Consider the following 22,999-nt stretch of genomic DNA (forward strand, 5'->3'; position numbering starts at 1 on the left):
GTCCTGCCGTCTCTTCCAGGAGGGACAGTGGCATAAACTTTGGCAGGATTGGTCTTTTTCAGAGAAGACTCCACAAGAAGGGACTGATGGGATAACTGAGATATCTTGAAGCCCTTGCAATGGACCATCCTGTAACGAGACTCCAGCTTTCCTGGGACAGCAGGAATGGAATAAGGTGTCTCGAGGTTTCTCTTGAAGGTTTGAGAAAGAAGTCTATTAATGGGTAATTTGAGTGACTCCGCAGGAGGATGAGACATATCCATTTCTTCTAAATACTCTTGAGAGTACTTGGAATCAGAGTCCAAAGTAATATTGAGTTCCTTACTTATTTGATGATGGAAAGAAGAAAAAGATATCTGCTCCAAGAAAGGTTGACCTCAAGGAGAAGGTGACCTCGAGGTGCCTCACAAGGCAGAGAACGAAGGTGAAGCTTCTCTGGAGTATTGATACCTGAGGCTTGAATATGCAGGTATAGAAGACTCACTGAGAGAGTAGATAGAATCCCTCATAGAAGAAGCAGCGGTATATTGAGGTGGTATCCTCGACTTCAGAGTTGGAAGCCTTGAAGAGTCTCAAAGCCTGGAGAGACGAGTCTTGTCTTGAGAAGAGGACCTGTGCCTCAATGAATGCCTCGACTGGTGTGGAGAACCTTGCCTCGAACCAGGCAGGTCTCGATAAAGTCAAGAAGTCTTTGCCCTATGCCTCGGGAAGGGAGATGCCTTATACGAGGAGGGAGGGCTGGAGGCTGGAGATCGAGACACCAAAAGGGAGTGAATGCCTGGTGTCAAGGTATCTCGAGGCACTGACAAGGAATCGACTCTTTGAGTAGCGTACTTATGCTCTAGATGAGATACTCGCAAAGACTCAACTCCTTGCATAGAGTGTGAAGAATCCTCTGGAGGCACTCCCAAGGACTCGACTCCTTGTATAGAATGAAGAGGATCAGCTCGAGGTACAGTCAAGGACTTGACTCCTTGTAATACTGCTAAGTGCTCAGGCTGGACTGCAGGAAGCAGAGACGAAGTAGGAGCATATTTGGCAAGCATATTACCAAACTTATGATCCAAGATGATCTGGATCATAGCCTCCAAATGTGACACGGAGACTTGAGGATCTGGTACATTTGGTGTGGCTATAGTCTCTGAGGAAGAGGAGGAAGAATGACTCTTCGACTTGGAGACATGCTTCTTTGGTATCTTGATAACCACTGCTGGTACCTGATCTGAGGGAGGCAGCAAGGCAAGCTTTAGCAGATTTACTCAAGGACGAGGACCCACCAAACGAGGATGGCTTGATTAAAATTGAAGCCAAGGTCGAGGCAGAAGGGGGAACTCCTGTAAGCTTGACCGGATTCAAGGTCGAGGTCGAGACCGGGGCAAGTGGATCCATATCTCCGAAGAGTTTTTCCACCTGAACTTGATGACGTTTGCAGGCACGAGGTTGAAGGGTAGCACAGCAAACACACGACTCCGGACAATGGTCAGGTCCCAAACACTGAATACACCACCGATGTGGATCAGTAAGGGAGATCGCGCGCTGGCAACGGCTACACTTCTTGAAGTCTGTTACTGGCCAGGACATATAAGGGAAGATAGCTGCAGCTAAGTTGAAACTTGCCGGCTGAGGCTGTGAGGCAGGCCCTGCCGTGACTGAAAGAAAAAATAAAGTCTCTTTTTTTTTTAATGAAATGCGCAAGACATACACAGCAACCCTAAAAAGAAATAAACAAGAGCTGCGGTGAGAGAAGGCATGAAGTAGAAGTCTAGCGCAGAGCGTTGAAATAGGACTTCTCGGCTCTGCGGAAAACTGAGAACTGAGGAGAGACGCGCCCTAAGCAGGGTGGGAAGGCACTCACACATGCACGGTGCGGCAGTAGCAAACTTTCTGAAATTCTACAAGCAAGTCTGCTTGCAAAGCTGTCCGCATCCGGGCTCCATGGATGACATCACCTACAAGTGTGAATATGCTGCCTGCTTGTCCTGGGATAAAAAATGATTGGGAACATGTAGAGCGGCTTGACGACGAAAACAAGAATTGAGCAGTTAGGTAGTTAGGCTATGAAGGGCTTTGTAGACAAGGCATCCAGATTTGAAGAGAGCTCTTCCCTCAACAGGAAGCCAATGTAGTTTTTGATAGAATGGAGTTATGTGGTCAAATTTTTTCAGGTTAAAGATTAGTCTCACTGCCGTGATTTGGATGATACTCAGTTTCCGGAAATGCCTGCATTGTCCTGCTAGGTATGAAATGTTGCAGTAGTCCAGAAGGCTTAACACTAGCGATTGGACTAGTAATCGGAAAGGTGCAAGTTCAAAGAATTTTCTTATGAATCTTAGTTTCCAAAGCGTGATGAAGCCTTTGCATACAACTTGGTTCACCTGAGTGGTCATAGATAGCTGTCTATCAAGGTGAACTCCCAGAATTCTAATCGAAGGGGTGATGGGAAAGGTATTTCCTCTCAGTGTTAGGATGTCCAAGGTGCAGTTGGTAGAAGTGGCTAGAAAAACCTAGGGCCTCTTTTACAAAGCCGCGCTAGCGGCCCCAAAGCCCATAGAGATTTAAAGGGCTTCGGGGCTGTTGCCATGTGGCAGCTGCTAGCGTGACTTTGTAAAAGAGGCAGCTAGTTTTTTCAATGTTTAGTTTTAACTTGAATCTACCAACACCCATCTCCTGAATTGCGACTGGTTCTATAGGCAAATATGTTGGGAGAGAACCACAACAAAAGCAACTCAAAAAACCTTTAGTAAAATGATCTGGGGGGGTTTCTTCCCAGTTGCGGATTGTGAGCAGAAATCAAGGTGGCAAGGGTTCCTCCCGAGCACGCCGCCAGTAACATGGCGGTGGCCACGAGTCTTCCATGATCAGCTCCGCCCTTCTTCCTCCAGTCTCCCCGTGCCACTGACGTCACCTCTGGGGCGTTCCGCCTCATTGGCTGTACTTGGACAGGAGGGCGGAGCTTTCATAATAATAATAATAATAACTTTATTTTTCTATACCGCCATAGTCAGGCGACTTCTAGGCGGTTTAAATTGTAAGAAGGCTGGACATTCAGCGAATAACAAAGGTCTTAGTACAGTACAATGCTAATACAATACAATAAATCCACATATAATACAATACCGTGAGTCTAAATACAATACTATACAATAAGTTTAAATACAGTACCGAACAAAGAGTCTAAATGCCGTACAATAGTCTAAATGGTAAACTTACATATTAATTGGAGATCTAAGGGTAATGAGTGTCTGAAGGATTTAGAACATCCATGAGAGGGGTCTTAGTGGGGGAGGGGACCGTTTTAGTCAATGAATTTAGCGAATAGGGTGGTTTTGATCGATTTGCGGAATGCATTATAAGTCATATTTGGTTCGTTTATGTGGTTTTTCAGCCAGGTTTGCTGTCTGTTCGCTTGGAACTTAAAGGTTCTGTCCAAGAAGGATTTGTATCTGCAGCCTGTAGTCTTTGGGTATGCAAAGATGTTTTTGTTTCTGGTCGTTCTTGTGGGGTTGTGTAGGGTGAAGTGAGTTTGTAGGTATGAAGGTGCTAGTCCCCAGGCTTGTTTGAAACAGGTGCAAGCGAATTTGAATAGAATTTGCGCTTCTATTGGAAGCCAGTGCAGCTTTTTATAGTAGGGGCTGATGTGGTCGTTTTTTCTTAGTCCGAAAATTAGGCGAACGGCGGTGTTTTGTATTAATCTCAGTTTTTTTATTGTTTTTTGTGGGATGCCTAGGTAGATGATGTTGCAGTAGTCAAGAAGGGATAGGATCAGTGCCTGTACCAGCAGCCTGAATGATGAAGGGTCAAAGAATTTTTTTATGGTTCTTAGTTTCCATAGCGTGTAAAAGCATTTTTTCACTAGTGAGTTTGTGTGGTCAGTCATAGTTAGGTGAGTGTCAAGAGTGATACCCAGTATTTTTATGTTTTTGGAGATTGGGTATTCGTGGTTGTTTATTTTTATCGATGTTCTCGTAATTTTGTCATTGGGACTAGCCAGAAAGACTTTTGTTTTCTCTGCGTTTAGTTTTAGTTTGAAATTAGTGGTCCATTTATCGATTTCGGTCATTGTATTTGAGAGATTATCTACAGTTTCTTTTGTGATGTCGTTTAAGGGTATAAGGATGGATATGTCGTCCGCATAGATGTAGTATATTAAATTTAGTTTTTGTAGTAGGTGACCTAAGGAGGCGATATAGATATTGAAAAGTGTGGGGGATAGGGGGGAACCTTGAGGCACGCCTGAAGGGTTTTTCCATGGTTTAGAGTAGTTTCCATTGCTGATTACTCGGTAGGATCTGTTTGTTAGGAACTCTTGGAACCATTTCTTTGCCTTTCCCGAGATTCCCATTGCTTCAAGGCACAGTAGCATGATTTCGTGGTCTACCAGGTCGAACGCGCTGCTGAGATCTAATTTTTTCAGGGAGAGCGGGCCGTTTAAAATTGCTGCCGCTGGGAATCTCTGGTCTAGGTTGTGGCGGAGGCACCCGAGCAAGAACATTTGGACAAAAAGACATGTGAATGGACTCAAAGGGAGGAGTTTAGCAGTTCTCTGGACAAATGTCTGCCTTGCTGGCATCCATAGCGGGTGGGCGGAGAAATGTGGCCTTGCTGGTAGAAAAGTGTAGCGGGCCACAAGAGTTGAAGGATGCGCTCCCTTGCTGGTTTTCATGGCAGGAAGCAATACATCAGGAGCAAGGCTCGGGTGCTTTCTAAGGTTTTATTTACACAGGTGTTATAATAAAGTTGTAACCTTTTATTCCCAAAATGATGTTGTTGTCAATTTGTTATGAAGTGGTCTAGGGGAAGCCGGTATGTGTGTTGCATGCCTATGTTACTGTTGCAGTGAAACGTACAGTTAAACAACCCATACAATGATTTTCTCACTTTCAGCAGATTTGTAATGTTTTATAATACAATTATATGGTTAAAAAAAAAAGCTGCCAAATTACTACTACTACTGTACTTATAATTTCTATAGCGCTGCTAGACGTACACAGCGCTGTACATTAAACATTCAAGAGACAGTCCCTGCAAATTACCCAGTTCCATGCATCGCGATGGACTTGTCAGAAATCCAGGACTGATCTAATGTCTCACTCCTGGAACTAGATAATTTGGCAGTTCTGAAATAACTAACTAAATAGCAGCGAATCAAAATAGAACGTTTCAAGGACTGTTTTGTTTCATGTCATAGAAGGCTGTATAAATCATAATTTGCATTATGGATAGAAAATAACGTTAAAAAAGATTTGAATTTTCCTCTTGGTTTGCCTTAATGAAAGATTCCAATTAAACGGGGCCCCTTAAGCTGAGCATGTCATCCTGCAGAATTACATAGTCAGCTACTTCTAGCAGTGGGAACCCTCTCCAGTGGGTGCCTCTGCAGCAGCTTTGCTGACATCATTTGTCTACAAGCTGTGCCAGGGCTTCCAAATCTCTTTAATTCATCACTTTCCTTTTTGGGTCTCACCTTGCACTCAGCTCTTGGGGGTAAGGTCTCCGTAAAAGAAAACGGGGAAAGAGTGGATATTCCTGATGAAGCACTACAAAGGGTCTGAATTCTTGATATAATGCTGCAGGTGGCAGCCATCTTGCACCCAAGCAGCCTCCCCCCCATGCTACTGACTGTTTGACTTTCCACCTCATTAAGCTTCCTGTCCCTTAAGGCTCCCTTGCTTCAGCACTGTGGTATATACTGAATGGATGTGCATAAAACACTTGAGGGCTAATGCTCCCTTCCGCTTGCAACTTCTTTAGGTCAGGGCATGTATAAGAAATGGACAGTTGCAATAAAAAATCTGTAACAACTGACATTTGAAAGATTGTTAATTTTATAATCCTGTCTTGGGGCACTGACAAACGTGAGACCAGAAGTTGAGACCATGAAGACATTATCTTTCGGTGCCCCTTCTTTCTTTAAACCGTTGTAATGAGAAAAGATTTTTTTTTTCTTTCAGAGTAGGAATATAGAGGTGGATCTTCTGGTGATAAGAGCCTGACTTAGAGGCGCATGGTGCTATCTCCTTCTCCCTTATCTATCTAATGTGCACATTTACTAAAAATTTAAGTTTTGCAGTGGAGGGGCTGGTTCTGCAGTTACCAGCCAACCACATACACTGACTTGCAAATCCAGTTTGTAAAGTTTCAGCACTCTGTACTCCTAGCAACTCAACACAAAACCACATGGGTAAAACACGGATTGTCCGGATCCTCTGGATATGCCCGACGGGAGATCAGCAGTGGACCACCCCGGGTGCTATCTTAGCAGTGGTACTGGCGATGCCCACTTTAGCCAAGACACTGCTGTTTTCAGTCTCGCTCCCCGAACTTCCCCAGAACAGAAAAGCAGTCATCATTAAAACTACGTACAGTACCAGTTTTAATGATGACCACTGGATGTAGGGTGCTCTGTCTCCAATCCGAACTGCTGCTGCAGTCATCGGAAGGCAGCGGCTAGCATTTTCAACCTGCTGCCCGCGCCGGCCTCGGCTCTCCCTCTGAAGTCACTTCCTGGTCGCGGGACCAGGAAGTGACAACAAAGGAAAGCAGAGGCTGGCGCGGGCAGCAGGTTGAAAATGCTGCTCGCGCTGGCGAAGTCAAAGAGGTACGGGGGTTGAGGGGGGGGAAGGACCACCGAACCGCTTATGTTCTGACAACTCGTACCCCCCCCCCCCAAGACACACACTTCCTATTTCTGCGAAAGGCGGGATGCTGCAGAGTCATCAGCGTGCGCCTGGGAGGTTCTGTGCTTTTTTCTGATCTTGACCTTTGGCGCTGCTGCATCTATGATCCAATGGCAGCAGCGGCTGAGGAACTGAGAGATTGAAGGGAGCTGCTGCGGGGGACAGGAGGAGAGCTAGAGGGGGTGCATCAGTGGGAACTGTGACTGATCAAGTTACGGTAACGTATCTCCGGTTGCTATGGAGGATAATATTAATCCTTATACATTTCTCTTGCAAACTGTTGGTGCCTCCTCCAGGCAGCTACAGACCATTGGGAAAAGGTAGAAAGGGGGAAAAATAAAATATATTTTTTCAGGGCTTTTTCACTTTACCCTACAGTAGCTGTCCTCAACCCAGTCTTTAGGCCACACCCAGCCAGCTGAGTTTTCAGGATATCCCCAATAAATATGTATCCTCACAAAATACAACTCCAATTTTGAATGTGCCACAACTGCTTTCAAAATAATTAAAAAAAATTTTTTTTTGATTAATATGATGTGCTCAGTCCCATAACCAATATGCCACAGGATAGGCAAGGGTTACCATGGGACCATCATCGCTACATCAGTACCAACCACCCATTCCATGTCACACTGTTTCATTGTTATTGTCCACCACTTTATATATATAAATCCAATGTATTTATCTTTGTAGTGTGACTGGTGGTTCCAGTGCTTTACAGCTTGCCTTGCCACCTAGACATTAATACCCAATTTTAAAATACAACACAAAGACTCAGTGACAATGCAGCACTTAGAGTGGCTTTGGATTTCTTTTCTAAGCGGGAGTCCCCTCCTGAAGAAGCCAAAACCAGTGAAACCTGAGGTGGGGTGGGGGTGAGTTCTTTGATTTTGTGTGTTGTATTTTGTGTGTTGTATTTTGGGTGTTAATGCCCAGGCGGCAAGGCAAGCTGTAAAGCACTGGAACCGCCAGTCACAATACAATGATAAGTACATTGGGCTAGATTCACTAACCTTCCCGATTCACTCCGCTCTGATCCGACGCAGGCCGACTGATTCACAACGGGCCTGTATTCAAATAGGGGCGATCGGAGGAATGCCCCCTACCGACGACATTGGTCGCTGGATAGCGATCCTGATGCATGCGCAGATCATCTCTTTGCCTGTCGATGGTCTGTGCATGCTCTCTCCGCACAAGGAAGACACTTATGAACTAGAGTCAACTGTAGCAAGAAACGTATTTACAAGTGGCTAGATCAGTTTTAATAACGAATAAGTGCCAAAAAGGTGCCCAAACTGACCACTGGAGGAATGTATGTATAACCCTCTCACACTCTCCCAGTGATCACTGACCCCCTCTCACCCCACTACCCCTCAAGCACTGGAGCCTCGTGGCCTTCTGACATGGCATTAGCATTCTTGGAACCCATCTTGCACTAACTTTGGACATGCCCAACTTTTCATGAATTATTTTCCAAACTGTACCTACTGAGATGCCCATTTACTCAACTATTCAGGAAACCTTATTTTGTCTGTCTGACAAAATTAAATCCTCAGCTTTCTTGCACATTTCTGTTGAAGTTGCTTCCACAGGCTGTCCAGTGTGAGGGTCATCTTCAATGGACTCTCTACCCCACTTAAACTGCTTGCTCAAAAATTTTACTTTGTAGAATGATGGAACAGATGCAACATAAACTGCTGGATGGGTTCCAAGAAATCTGACACCATGTCAGAAGGCCACGAGGCTCCAGTGCTGTCAGCAAAACTTGGAGATGCTCTGTGAAGATGAAGTTAATTTGTTTCATTGTTTGGTGACTGGAGGTGAGACTTGGATCTATCATAGAGATCCTGAGTCAAAAATGGAGTCAATGCAGTGGAAGTGCAAGTCATCCCCATCCCAAAAAAGTTCAAGACAAAAAAAATCTGTAGGCAAAGTCATGACAACTGTCTTTTGGGATAATGAAGGACTATTGCTTCTGGAGTTCATGCCACACAAGACAACCATAACTGGGGAGAGTTACACCAACGCAATGATCGCTTTGTTGGAGTTAATTGAGAAAAGACGAGGAAAACTTGCAGCAGGAGTTCTGCTTCTTCACAACAATTCACTGGTGTACATGTTATGACAATCACAGGCTGCCATCTGAGAATGGGTTTCAGCAACTGAACCATCCACCTGGCTCCTTTGGATTATATCCTGTTCTGAATTTTGAAGAAATCTCTCCATAGATAATGGTTTTCAAGTGATGAAGACGTCAATGAAGCTGTGATGTCCTGGTTTGAAGGTCAAACAGAAGAATTCATTTCAAAGGGGCTAAAGTCATTGCAGGAAAAGTTGGTGAAGTGTATGGAACTATCAGGGGACTATCTTGAAAAATAACACAACAATTTTTTGAAAACCCTTTTCACTGAGGTAGATAAATTATTGAACACTCCTCGTATAACTTCTCTTAGTCGGACTTTTATAAGGTGTGCACCCAAATTCTACAGCATGCAACTTCAAGGAGGGCATGGACCTGGAAAGGGGCATGAGTGTTTCAAGGGTATGCCAGGCAGTTAAGTGCATGAGTTATAGAATACAATCATTTAAGCACCTAACTGCCTACAGTTAGGCATGAGCATTTACACCAGCCATCTGCTAGTGCAGGAATCTCAAAGTCCCTCCTTGAGGGCCTCAATCCAGTCGGGTTTTCAGGATTTCCCCAATGAATATGCATTGAAAGCAGTGCATGCACATAGATCTCATGCATATTCATTGGGGAAATCCTGAAAACCCGACTGGATTGCGGCCCTCAAGGAGGGACTTTGAGATCCCTGTGCTAGTGCCTAAAATTATATGTATAAATATGGACTTACACTAGTATTCTGTAATGGACAATTGTGTGCCCAACTGTTGTTAAAAAATTCACGCTTAGCACACATCATCACAGTGTCTAACTTTAGATGATCTATAGAGAATTATCCACTATGTGGAAAGAGTGCGCACTATGTCAGAAAGTGGGTGTTCTCTGTTCCCACTCAGGTGCTTTGTCTCTGACTCTTTCTTTCCACACACTTTATGCTACTTGCCAGGGGCAAGTCTTTTCTCATTGGTTATAATGGACTTTGGGGTTTCCTGACTAGGGGGTTCTCTATTATGCGGGTCTTACTGCCCATGTTGTTGTTGCAATTTCTCTGTATTTGTTTCCAAAATAGTGCATAGTGTTTCAGTAATGAATGGCAAAACACAGAGGGCTAAATTTTATATATGGTGTCCCAAAAAATTGGCGCTGAAAAAATTGCTATTAAGCTGAGCTTAAAGTTAAGCACAGTTTATAGACTAGCACTTATGCTCAGGAAATGCAACTAAATTTAGGCTCAGTCTTTTGCACCAATGAAAATATGGTACAAATGCCCATGCCTAAATGTAGGCGCAGAGACTCTAATAATTTATGACTCATGTAAAATTTACAATATAACAACTGAGTAAGAGTACACAAATGATGTCCCAAAAAGCAATTGAAATCAAACAAAAACAAAAAAACGGAACAAAATATTTTTAAATGCCTTTAGAACAAGAAGGTGCTCAGATTCCATGAATGGAACGGAAATTCTCAAAGCAGAGGACAAACCCCTATAGAGACTTTCACCGAGTCTATCACTGCACCAACTTCTAAGGTAGAAAGGTAATTAAAATATAGTCCATTGTGACGTAAATGTGTAAAAGTCCATAAATATAAATTGATTTTTTGATTATTTCTTTTTATCCTTATTTTGATTCTAAGTAGAACAACCGAGTGCAAAAAGGTCAACTTAACTTAAGTGTCCATACAGCATGATCCGGCAGGGTTATAACGCGTTTCGCCGAATGGCTTCTTCAGAGAACCCGCTTGTGCTGAATGTAACTCCAATTTTAAATTCTCCCTCACTCTTCACCCATAACTTTTCATTTCCTGTGACAATCAAAAAATCTATTTATATTTATGGACTTTTACACATTTACGTCACAATGGACTATATTTTAATTACCTTTCTACCTTAGAAGTTGGTGCAGTGATAGACTCGGTGAAAGTCTCTATAGGGGTTTGTCCTCTGCTTTGAGAATTTCCGTTCCACTCATGGAATCTGAGCACCTTCTTGGTCTAAAGGCATTTAAAAATATTTTGTTCCGTTTTTTTTGTTTTTGTTTGATTTCATGTAAAATTTAGCCATGGATCTTGTGCCTAAAGTTACATTCACAACTCTTAATTGATTCTAGTTAACACCAATAATTGCTTGTTAAAATTCTAATAATTGACACTAATTAGCTTTTACCCTCAATTTCATGTCATTTTTTAGTTTTATGTTTCATCCCTTGATCCAGCTGTTTTAGATTATAAGCCACCCAGTAGGTACTGTCTTGGCACAGGATAGAGAGATCTGGAAACTTGGAAATTAAATGGCATGATCAATTTGGGTCAACAACCAAAATTTCATGCATAATTTTTGGGACTTTTTATAGAATTAGAGGGAAAAAGCCATGCTTTTCTGCTTTCCTCTATTTTGAAATCCATTGCCCCTATCTCTCAGAAACAAGGCATTAGTCTTAAGACTGGCCCAACAGCCCAAGATCTTGCTGACTACTTTTGTAAAAAGATTTGTGACTTATGGGAAAAATGTGATCTTACTTCATCTAGAGATCCCCCTAGTATTCCAAAAGACTGCCACTTACCTCTCGCTAAATGTTCCACTTTCAATCTTCCTTCGTCATCTGACATTGAACGCCTTTTCCAAAGAGTCAATTTAAAGGGCTCTTGATCAGAGATTATTCCCCCGTCCATCTTAATCTAATCTAATCTAATCTAATCCTTAGGTTTGTATACCGCATCATCTCCACGTTCGTAGAGCTCGAAGCGGTTTACAGTAGGAGAAATAGGAAGGAACTACAACAGAGGGTTAGAGGTAGAAGTGTGAAGAAAATTTAGAGGACTTGGGATGCCAAGATATAAGAGTTTCCTTGATTCCTAAGTTGGAGGGAGACTTACATTTTTTGAGAAAAGCCAGGTTTTCAGATGTTTGCGGAAAACTTGGAAAGAGCTGAAGTTCCGAAGAGGGGAGGAAAGGTTGTTCCAGAGCTCAGTGATTTGGAAGTGGAGGGAGGTCCCTAGCTTTCCTGTGTTGGAAATGCCTTTTTTTTCCATGCTTCGGGCCCTTTATACATACTCTTATCCTAAATAACCTTAAATCTGGTTCATTACCGCTGTCATGGAAAACTGCCACAATCTTCCCAATAGTAAAGGATTATAAATCTAGCCTTGAGGATGCCTCAAATGATCACCACATTGCTAATATTTCGTTTATAGCTAAACTAACAGAAAGAATAGTATTTGATCAAATATCAGATTTTGTCGAATCAACTAATGTTTTACATCCAAATCAGACAGGGTTTAGGAAAAATCACTCTACAGAGTACTCGCTGATCGGTCTGACCACAAATATACTATATCACCTAGATCATCATAACTCTGTCATTCTCTTTTCTTTGGATTTGTCAGCAGCATTTGACACTATTGATCATATTTTACTTCTTGTTAGACTTGTGTCCATAGGCGTCTGTGACCAAATACTAGAATGGTTCAGCTCTTTTCTTTCCAATCAATCATCTAAAGTTATCTTTAACGACACTGTCTCCAAACCTTACACTCTTAACTATGGTATCCCTCAAGGATCCATCCTATCTCCATTATTGTTCAACATCTTTCTGTTACCTCTGCTAAGTCTATGTCAGTCTATAGGCTTCACCACCTTTACATATGCTGATGATATTCAACTTTTATACCCTCTAAATCCGGAAAATAAGGAGGAAATACTTGAGATTAATAAAAAGCTTGAGAGGGTTAAACATTGGCTAAATTCCAACATGTTAGCTTTAAACATACAGAAAATAAAAGCTTTACTTTTTCCATGGAAGAAAGGAATAAGCCTGAGTGCCCCTTTTACCCTGGATAATATTCACTTGGATTTGGTAACTTCATTAAAAATACTAGGAGTCATCATCGATGATAAACTTTCTTATCCACAAACACATAAGTAATTCGCTCGATTTCTAAGTTTCTGGAGTCAAAATCGCTAACTATATTAATCCACTCTTTTTAATTATTACAAAAATCAATTACTGTAACTCTTTATTAATAAGTATCGCGCAAAAATAAAAGAAGCATCTTCAGATAATTCAGAATACTGCCGTTAAACTCATACATAACGGTAAAAAATATGATCACGTAACACCTTTTCTGATTAAATCTCATTGGCTCCCAATTAACCATCGTATTACTTTTAAAATTTTACTTTTAGTATTTAAAACCCTTTCCACTAATGAACCTCAATTCATTAATAAATTACTTATCCCTTATAGTACTTCGTGTTCTCTCCGGTCCACTAATCAAAAGCTTATAGTAGTCCCCTCTTTGAAAGTTATTGGAACTCAAAGACATGATATGTTTTCAGTGATGGCTCCGCAACTTTGGAACACCTTGCCTCAGCATTTAAGAGAGGAAAATGATTTGACTCGTTTTAAAAGTAACTTAAAAGAGTTTTGTTTTTAAAGATGCTTTTACTCTTTAAATTATGTCCAAATTTTATATTGGTTTTCTTCTTGGTTCTCACTCTTCCTTTCCTAATGTTCTTTCCATATATGGTTCTCCTCTGTACTTTAACCCTTTCAGGACCATAAGGATCGTAGGCCAATTTTTGTGGTTTTGACGACATTTTTATGGTAAAAAGGGCTTGCAGATGCCAAAATATTGATTTTTTTGGTGAAATATCATTATTTTTTTTTAAAAAAATCACACTTCTGGCTTATGGACAGTGTGGCAAGTGAATCTTCTCGTCAATCTGGCAACGACGCTAATGAATGAATGTCGGAACCAGTTTGTTTACATAAAGGCAGTATCATATGGAATCCGTACATATCAAATTTAGAACTGTAGACTATCCCAATCAAAATTTATAGGATTTTAAAGTTATGGGACAAATATGTCCCTTGGTCCTGAAAGGGCTAAAGCACTGACTTGTAGTTCTTCTGCTCCTTTTTACCTTGTGTATTGATTGGTCTGTAAGTCTATTTGTCTAACCCATTATTTAAAATTTGAAATGGTATGTCTAAATATATGCTTATATTTTTATTAATGTTGTATCTCGCTTAGTAGAACTAAATAAGCAATTCATCAAACTAAAATAAAACTTGAAACTTGTTTGGTAACGACATGCAGTGATATAGACTTTGTTGTTGACATGTCCAATGTCATTGCAAACAAATGGCCCATCTCTAGTATTTTCTAACCTCTTTGTTTATATTTTGTGTTTTATTTATTTATTTATTCAATGTTCTATACTGCTCTCCCAGGGGAGCTCAGAACAGTTTACATTAATTTATTCAGATACTCAAGCATTTTCCCTGTCTGTCCTGGTGTGTTCACAATCTTATCTAGTGGGGCAATGGGGGAGGAGATTAAGTGACTTGCCCAAGCTCACAAGGAGCAGCGTGGGTTTGAACCTACAACCTCAGGGTACCTTAACCACTGCGCCACACTCTTCCCCCGAGAGGAGGGCCCGAGAGCAAGGAGGCAGGAAGCCTGCTAAGCCTGTGATCATGAAATGGAATAGAGATATGGTATGATGATCCCTGATACTCACTTTATCTTTGTCAATTATCCATTATTATTTCCCTCTCTTCACAAGGTACCATTTATCTCTGGGATGAAGGCAGCTAGAGCAGTGATATATAGAGAGACGGCTGGGAGAGAAGATGTAGGAGTTTTATTAAAGAATTCCCAAGGAATTGTGAAAGATTGAGGACACCATTATAATAAAAATAAATAGGAACTGGTATAAAGGGAAGAGTCTGTCACTGTGAACAGTTATGTACCAATGATGTGTGAATTTCATGAGAATAATGACATGCAGTATATGTTGTGTGTGCAATGTACATGCCAAATTTTAACCTAGGTGTTCTTCTGTAAATATGCACATATCTTACCTAGTACATATGTTACAGATAAGTGTACACATGAGCAGAATGAGATACACATGAGATAGAGATGGGGGAAGCCACTGGTTGCCCTAGGAATGGTAGCATGGAATCTTTCTGCTCTTTGGGATTCTGTATGGAATTTTGTTACTCTTTGGGATTCTGGAATGTTGCGACTATTTGGGGTTCTGCCAAGTACTTGTGACCTGGATTGGCCACAGTTGGAAACAGGAAACTGGGCTAGATGGATCATTGTTCTGACTCAGTATTGCTATTTTTATGTTCTAACATGCAACTTATAGAATACTATCAGTTATAAGGTAAATTTAATAAATGGGGCCCAAATATAGGTGCTGGGATGATCTGTGCTAAGCTAGTATTCTGTAAAAGTAGCTCTGCACTAGCTTAGTGCTCATTTTGGGGTAAATTCTCTATATGTCTCCTAAAAAAAAAACCCAATGCCGAAAAGTCAGCATTATCCCAGGACAAGCAGGCAGGTATTCTCACTAGTGCGTGATGTCATCTGACAGAGCCCCGATGCGGACGTCTCACAAGCATGTCTTGCTTGCAGAAACTTCAGAAGTTTCGAGATGCCCGCACCGCGCATGCGCCATTGCCTTCCCGCCCGATGGTCCGGGCGTGTCTCCTCAGTTCTTTTCTTTCCGCGGAGCTGAGAAGTTTACTTCAGTTCTGCGCTAATTGAACCCGTGTTCTTTGCCTTCTAATCACCGCAGTTTTGAGTTCTTTTACTCTTTATCGTGTGTTTTCTTTATTCGGTTTCTTATTTAAAAAAAAAAAAAAAAAATTTCTTCCGGTGATTCGACCGGGTCGGCCGCATGGCTCAGGCCCCGCTCCTTCGATCTTGCGGCGGAGCTTTTTCGACCTATGTCTCGGCCAATTACCGGTTTTAAAAAGTGTAAATTCTCTATATGTCTCCTAAAAAAAAACCAACAATGCCGAAAAGTCAGCATTTAGCACGATTCTATAAACCAACTTCAGAGTTAAGCGCAGTTTACAGAATCACTTGCAGCGCTCATCTGCATGACTAGCATTTAGGCTCTGGAATAATGCTTGGATCGGGCATATTCTACTGTATAACAGTGTGCCGAGCTTTTTAGAGTGCCCATGACCCGCCACGTCCTCTTTTGAGATCCCCACACTAGGATTTATGCACACCACTTTATAGAATTCACTTAGAAAGTTGTGTGCGTAAATTCTAATTAGTGCCACTAATGGCTTAATTGGCAATTATCGACACTAATTGGCTTGTTAACTTAAATAAGTTGCGCTTGCAACTTGGCTGCAGTACGGTATATAGAATCTTTCGCCAGTGCATCGTTCGTATTCACATAGGCCCGGATTCTGTAAACGATGCCTAAATTGACCAGCGTCAGCTGTGTGTTGATCATGCTTAGGTGCTGTTTACAGAATCACGCTTAGAGGGGCATATGTAAAAACTTAGACGCTGGAAATGTAGGTGAGGGTTTTAAAGGCCTACATTTCAGGTACCTAAGTTGTCGGAGAATAATGCTTAGCAGTGCCTAAGTCACACTCCACCCATAACATCACCAACTTAGGCAATAGGCACCCCTACCTTTTATAGAATCGGGTAGATGCCTATTGCCCAATTCATTTTTTCCCCCAGTTATTGAGGGAGGCCAAAGGTGGCTATGCGAGATTCAGTTGGAACCATAGTCGCAATGTGTGGATATATTTTTAAAATCTCGAGTGAAAGAGGGGAGGTCTTATCTATAAGATACTACAAGATACGGCTATCATATCTCCCCTCTCCCACCTTTCCTCTCTCTTTCTCCTCAACAACGCATTTCTGGTCCTATTAACTCTCCTCTTCCCCCCTCTTAAATTCAATCAATTTGTACCTCGCTTAATCTATTGTAAACCGCATAGAACTTAACGGTATTGCGGTATATAAACTGTTATTATTATTATTATCTATTACAATTAATACAAGATCTGATATTACCTCCAGATGCAATTTTAGTATCCTTTGACATAGTTTCACTCTACACTCAAATACCACAAGAAGCAGCTCTGGAAATGATCCGCAGGATCTTGATGGAAAGAGCACTCCTCAACGTATTTCAGCTCAGTTTCTAATGGATTTAGCAGCTTTGGTCATCAATAGAAATTGCATCTTTTTCAAAGGAGACTATTTTCAACTAATACAAGGGGTAACAATGGGGGTGACATTAGCCCCATCTGTACCTACACTTTTGTTGCAGAATTTGAGGAGAAGTATATTCTTAACTCCACCTTCTCAAATCACCTATTTTTCTGTATTTGGGTAGGGACTGAAGAAGATCTTCAAAGTGTTTTTGAGTGGATGAATTCCCGTACAGATTATCTGAAATTCACGATGACTTTTCATAATACAGTGGTGCCTCACATAACGAACTTAATTCGTTCCAGGAGCAAGTTTGTTATGCGAAAAGTTCGTTATGTGAAACGCGTTAAGCGCAGTGACTAACAGCTGCCTGCAGTGCCTGCGCGGAAGGATGCAATACATCGGCAGCGATCGTGGAAGCTCGGGCGACTTCGTTGTGTGAAACGAAGTTCGTTGTATGAATCATGACATGAAGTTCGTTGTGTGCAGCGTTCGCTGTGCGAGGCGTTCTTTATGCGAGGCACCACTGTAATTGGATAGATTTTTTTATAGATGTGCATTTGTTTCATCAGAATGATAAACTATCTACTACACTGTACCAGAAACCTGCCACTCGTAATGCATATCTGCTTTTTGATAGTTTCCACCCTTTTCACTTGAAGAGGAGTTTGCCTGTAAGTCAATTTCTTAGACTCCGTAGGATCTGTTCTTCAATAGATGACTTTAAATTTCATGCTAAATATATGAAAGCTCGATTTCTGCACAGAGGCTATCCAGAAGCTACAATGAAACAAGCATACGTCAGAGCAAAATTTGCTTATAGAGAGCTTTTACTCCAATATTCTGAAAAATAAGATCATGATAGCATAGTAGCTGTATTCCCCTTTTCTACATACAGTGTTGAGATTTAAAAAAATTGCTGTCTATACAATCAAGGCAGTTGTATAAGTGCCTATTTCTGTGTATACAAACGTCTGTAAAATGACTCCAGTGTAGTGCTGGATTCAGCAGAGGGCCGCCGCGTGAGCGGACTTCTGGGCATGATGGACCACTGGTCTGACCCAGAAGCGGCGATTCTTATGTTCTATGTTCTTAGTGCACAAAGGCTATGCAAACAGACTTATAACTCAGCAATCAAAGCATTTCAAAGCAGAGAAATATGTTTATAGTGTGGAATGCCACCTTCCATAGTTGTGTGGCCTTATGAAAAGACAGGTTCAGACCCACACTTCCTTTTTACTGAATGGGTTCCATAGTCAATCCACTGGAGGCTGGGGTGGGGGTGGGGGGGAGTCGCTGAAGGATGAGAGTGTAATCACTACCCAAAGTTGACATCAGTTTTTCTCAAAAAACAATGCCACATCAGCAGATTTATCTGTTGCTAAACAAAAGCATTGGGGATGGTGGTGTTTGCGGCCCTTAAGATGAAAAAGATTGGAGACCCCCTGGGTTACCTAATATACTTATCACCTCTCTACTTACAGGTGGCTAGACTTACGTGCATTACTATGTTAACATATGCAAATTTATTTAAAAATTTATATACCGCATAAAAACTATGCGGTTTCCAAAATTACATGCATACATATTGAAATACTAAAACATGTTTCGACAGAACAAACACAATAAAACATGCTATAAATATGCGATTTCATTGATATTATGAGATATGTTTGTTTATGCATATTTTATATTTTGTGCTGTTTTAATTAATTTATTGCATTTAAAATTTTGTTGATTGCAAAATGGGGCCTACTATAATTTAATGTGCATTCTTTGTGACCCTGGGCAAATCACTTAATTCTCCATTGCCCCAAGTGCAAAATAAGGACCTGCATATCCTGCTTTGAATGGGTAACCACTAAAAGGTGGGATACAAATCCTATCCCCTTTCCCTTTAATGCAGGGGTGTCAAAGTCCCTCCTCGAGGGCCGCAATCTAGTCGGATTTTCAGGATTTCCCCCAATGAATATGCATGAGATCTATTTGAATGCACTGCTTTCATTGTATGCTAATAGCGCTCATGCATATTCATTGGGGAAATCCCGAAAACCCGACTGGATTGCGGCCCCCGAGGAGGGATTTTGACAACCCTGCTTAAGCATGTTAGCATGTTTTAGAAAATCTAGCCCAGAGTTTGGTGCAGCTGGGTCTATTCATTTCTGTTAAAAGGGAGAAACGCACAGACCTTTTTTAACCATCAACTCTATTGAACTAAGGTTAAAAAAACATACAAAACAAATTCACACAGTACAGAATGGACAATAAAAAAGAAGACCGGTTCTGGTGTTGTTCACTCTCTTCTTGGTCAGCAGAATGCAACATATTTTACTACAGTAAAATAGGCTGGGGCTCTTCTCTCTGGAAAAAAGGAGGCTCAGGGGAGATATGATAGAGACCTTCAAGATCATGAGGGGCATAGAGAGGGTAGATAGGAACAGATTCTTCAGACTGAAGGGGACAGCAAATACGAGGGGGCATTCGGAGAAATTGAAGGGAGATAGGTTCAAAACAAACGCAAGGAAGTTTTTTTTCACCCAAAGGGTCGTGGACACTTGGAATGCGCTTCCGGAGGAAGTGATCAGGCAGAGTACGGTACAGGGATTCAAACAGGGATTGGACAGATTCCTGAAGGATAAAGGGATCATGGGATACTGAGGGAGGAGCTGGGATGAAACACAAGTATAGAAAGCTAACCAGGTAATGAGTATAGAAACCAAACCAGGTCGTGCATGTGCAAGACCGGAGGGTTAGGACTTCGATAGGAAGACAGGACTTAAATGAGAAACCAAGGTGGCAAGGGAGCCCCTTCTGGTGATACAGACAGGTCGTGACCTGTTTGGGCCGCCGCGGGAGCGGACTGCTGGGCGGGATGGACCTGTGGTCTGACCCGGCGGAGGCACTGCTTATGTTCTTATGTTCTTAGTAGTTGTTGCTACGTCTCCTGTTTTTTTTCACAGGATTAAAGTTTTTTTCTGCTCAGTCTTCTGTGGAAAGTGTTTGATTTTTTTTCCTGTCACTTTTGGAATAACGTTCATGACTGATCTTTGTGTTTTACTCCGTGCAGGGGCAAACGTGTTTTGGGTTCTTTTGTTTGCTCCCTTATCTCCTCCTCCTCCATATTCATTCCGTGTCCCTTTGGTCCAATTCACTAAATTTACCGACCGGATTGCTGTTGGCCGATTTTTGCCGAGCGACTGATACACAACCGAGTTTGTAGGCAAATGATCTGATCGGACACAGTGATGGATCGCTGTAAGAGCGATCGAAACGCATGCACATTCTTGTTGGTTCTTGATGCAATATATTCATGCGCTTGTACTTCGCCATTTACTATGCAGCTCGTGGGCGTGGTTTATTTGCGCATGTCATGCAGTTTACTAGTGCTGGCCCTACTAGTTGGTAATTTTTAAAAAGGAAAGATTTGTGACAGCCGCCGTGCCTTATATTTTTTGTGTATGCAGACTACGGGCATGTATTGAACAGAACTTCAATGCGCTATAAACACACGTGCTCACAATGCACACATGATACTGCATATAACACACGAATGAGTTCTTGTGCATATCTATAGTTATTTTATAGTTATTTTTAATAGTTGTTTTATGCAGGATTGTAACCTCGATACTGATATTTCAGGGCAGAAGAGTCGGCAAGGATAGTGAGTGACTGGTCCTCAGCAGTGGCTCTTTTTCGGGTGGGCATTTCTTCTTCTGGTTTGTGATTCGATCGCTGCCTACTTTTGCATGGCAAATCCCTTCATTAGCATGCTCGGATCGAAGATTAGGCGAGTGCTCGGAGAAACACATCAGACAGCAGTTTTGTGAATCAGGTCGGGGAACACGAACGATCGCAAAACCAGTCAAACCGGTAACGATTGTTACAGGATCGGTAAGTTTAGTGAATCTGGCTCATAGTCTCTTTAAAAAAAAAATCCTGCTTCCGGCACTCATTAGATAGAATAATTGATGCATTGTTGGTTCTGTAAATCTTTGTCGGACTCTGATAGACTTTTTCCAGAAAGGAAAAACCCTGCATGGTTTGCTTGACTTCAGCTGCCATCCTTCAGTCTAGTGGCAAAATCTTTGTGCGTCAGTCAGCCTTCCGTGAATATCAAAACAAACCACAGGGAAAAAAAAGAAGAGGGAATTATTTTTAATAGGTACATATCTTTGCTTTATCAAGTGTGAAAGGGAGCATTAAAGTTTCATGATGAGAGAGAGAGACACACACACCACTGAACCAACTTAACCATTGAAGTGTTGAGCAGTGTGTTTTAAGGAATGAAAAACACTGATCAAGCGAATATTTCAAGCTCTAGGATTCAGCAGGGACAGTTCTTGGATGGTCTAGGTCCAGGTTCTTGGATGCATGGATGGTCCAGCTTCATTCATAAGGAATGCAGTCACTGCTAACAAATACAGAGAAATTGTATTTATAAATTGATTGGGTTTCTTTTGCCATATTCATGTTTTTCTGCAGAATGACTTGCACGCAGGTGAAAGATAAGAACTTAGGAATAATCAAGCTGGGTCAGATCAAAAGTTCATCATTCCCAGTATCTTGTTTCCAAACAAAATAGCACCACAAGCCTCAATGAATTGGGACTAGTCTTTTTTGACCCAACACGAACTATGTTTTGGTGCACAGTGCCTGCATCAGGGGTCGTCAGTTGTAGAAAAGGCCATATAATTGCCAGAATAGAAATATATTGCAACAAAGAACCAATATCAAATAGTCCGAGATGTTGGATTACGTTTAAACTATTTGATATTGGTTCTTCATTGTAATATATTTCTATTCTGACAATTGTATGGTGTTTACTACAACTAATGACTCTGATGCCAGCACTGTGCGCTGAAAAACGACTCATATTGGGCCAATAAAGACTCGTCCTAATTCGTTGAGATTCATTGCGCATTTTTGTTTGGTCATTATGTGATGTGTTTTGACCCTGGGGGAGAAACTGGAGCTGCTGCATTTCTATGCACACCCTCTGCCATCGGAGCTGCTGTCTTGCGTCCTTTGAGCCCGGTCCTGAGGAGATAAGTAGCTGCCGGAGCTGCTACGTCGACTATCCTCTGTAGGTACTGTGAAGCCCAACCTCCCCATAATGGGACTTTTCATCACAGCCGTGATGAGATGTCCCATGATGAAATGGCCACGATGAATCATCCCATTCCACTTCCTGATGGCCTCTTTGACTTCATAATTAACTGACTTGCTCAAAGGATTCTTGCTTTAATTGTATCTGAAAAAAATTGTTACACATTTTTGCCTCAGACATCTTCTTTTCAAATTCTTTTTTTTGCTTTCCTTATCAGTGCCTCACATTTAACTTGATAATACTTAATCTGCCTCCTGTTTTTTTCCTTCATATCTTTTTCCAATTTTTGGAAAGATGTTCTTTTGGCTACAGAAGCCTTTTCCACTTCACCTTTTAACCATGCTAGCTATCATTTGGCCTTCCATCTTTTCTATTACATGAAATCCATCTAGTCTGGGCTTCCAAAATGGTATTTTGAACAACATTTATGCCTGATGTAAACTGTTAACTTTTGCAGCTGTGTCTTTTAGGGTTTTTTTCCCCAATTTTCCTCATTTTATCATGGTCTTCCTTTACATTACATTAGGGATTTCTATTCCGCCATTACCTTGCAGTTCAAGGCGGATTACAAAAGAAGCACAATTGATTTCCTGAGTGTCCTCCCTCTAGTTATTAAGTCAGATTTGATCATGTTATGATCACTGTTGTCATGTGGCTTCTACATTGTTATCAATGTAATCAACTTTAAACTTGACATCGGGAAAGGGAAACATGCCAAAACCTTAACCACCACCTTGAACTTTAAAAAGGGTAAATACGATAGCATGAGAGCCATGGTAGAAAAACGACTCGAGAAGATGGTGGACAAACTTGAAACGGTTGATCAGGCATGGACCCTACTGAAAAATACTATCACAGAAGCACAAGATCTCTACATTCCGAGGATTTCCAAAAATCGGAGAACAAACAGCAAAAGAGAACCGGCATGGCTTACCATACAGGTGAAGGAAGCCATAAAAGAAAAGAAGGACTCTTTCAAAAAATGGAAATGCATAAAGACAACCGAAGCCTGGAACAAACATAAAGATGATCAGAAGAAATGTCACAAGGCGGTGAGGGATGCAAAACAGGAATATGAGGAAAAAATAGCCCAGGAGGCCAAAA

At 41.5% G+C, this 22,999-nt stretch overlaps 1 protein-coding gene across 1 annotated transcript in view; it reads left to right on the plus strand.

Annotated features, from left to right (window-relative positions):
* Positions 1-6,808: 6,808 nt before the first annotated feature.
* The window catches only part of SLC8A2 (solute carrier family 8 member A2), a 298,636-nt gene continuing 282,445 nt past the window's right edge, over positions 6,809-22,999 (plus strand). Inside the window, exon 1 of the mRNA XM_033955764.1 lies at positions 6,809-6,894. The gene's annotated coding sequence lies outside the window, so the exon portion shown is untranslated. The remainder of the gene's footprint in view (positions 6,895-22,999) is intronic.

The sequence above is a fragment of the Geotrypetes seraphini genome, chromosome 8 (genome assembly GCF_902459505.1).
Source record: "Geotrypetes seraphini chromosome 8, aGeoSer1.1, whole genome shotgun sequence".
NCBI lineage: Eukaryota > Metazoa > Chordata > Amphibia > Gymnophiona > Dermophiidae > Geotrypetes > Geotrypetes seraphini.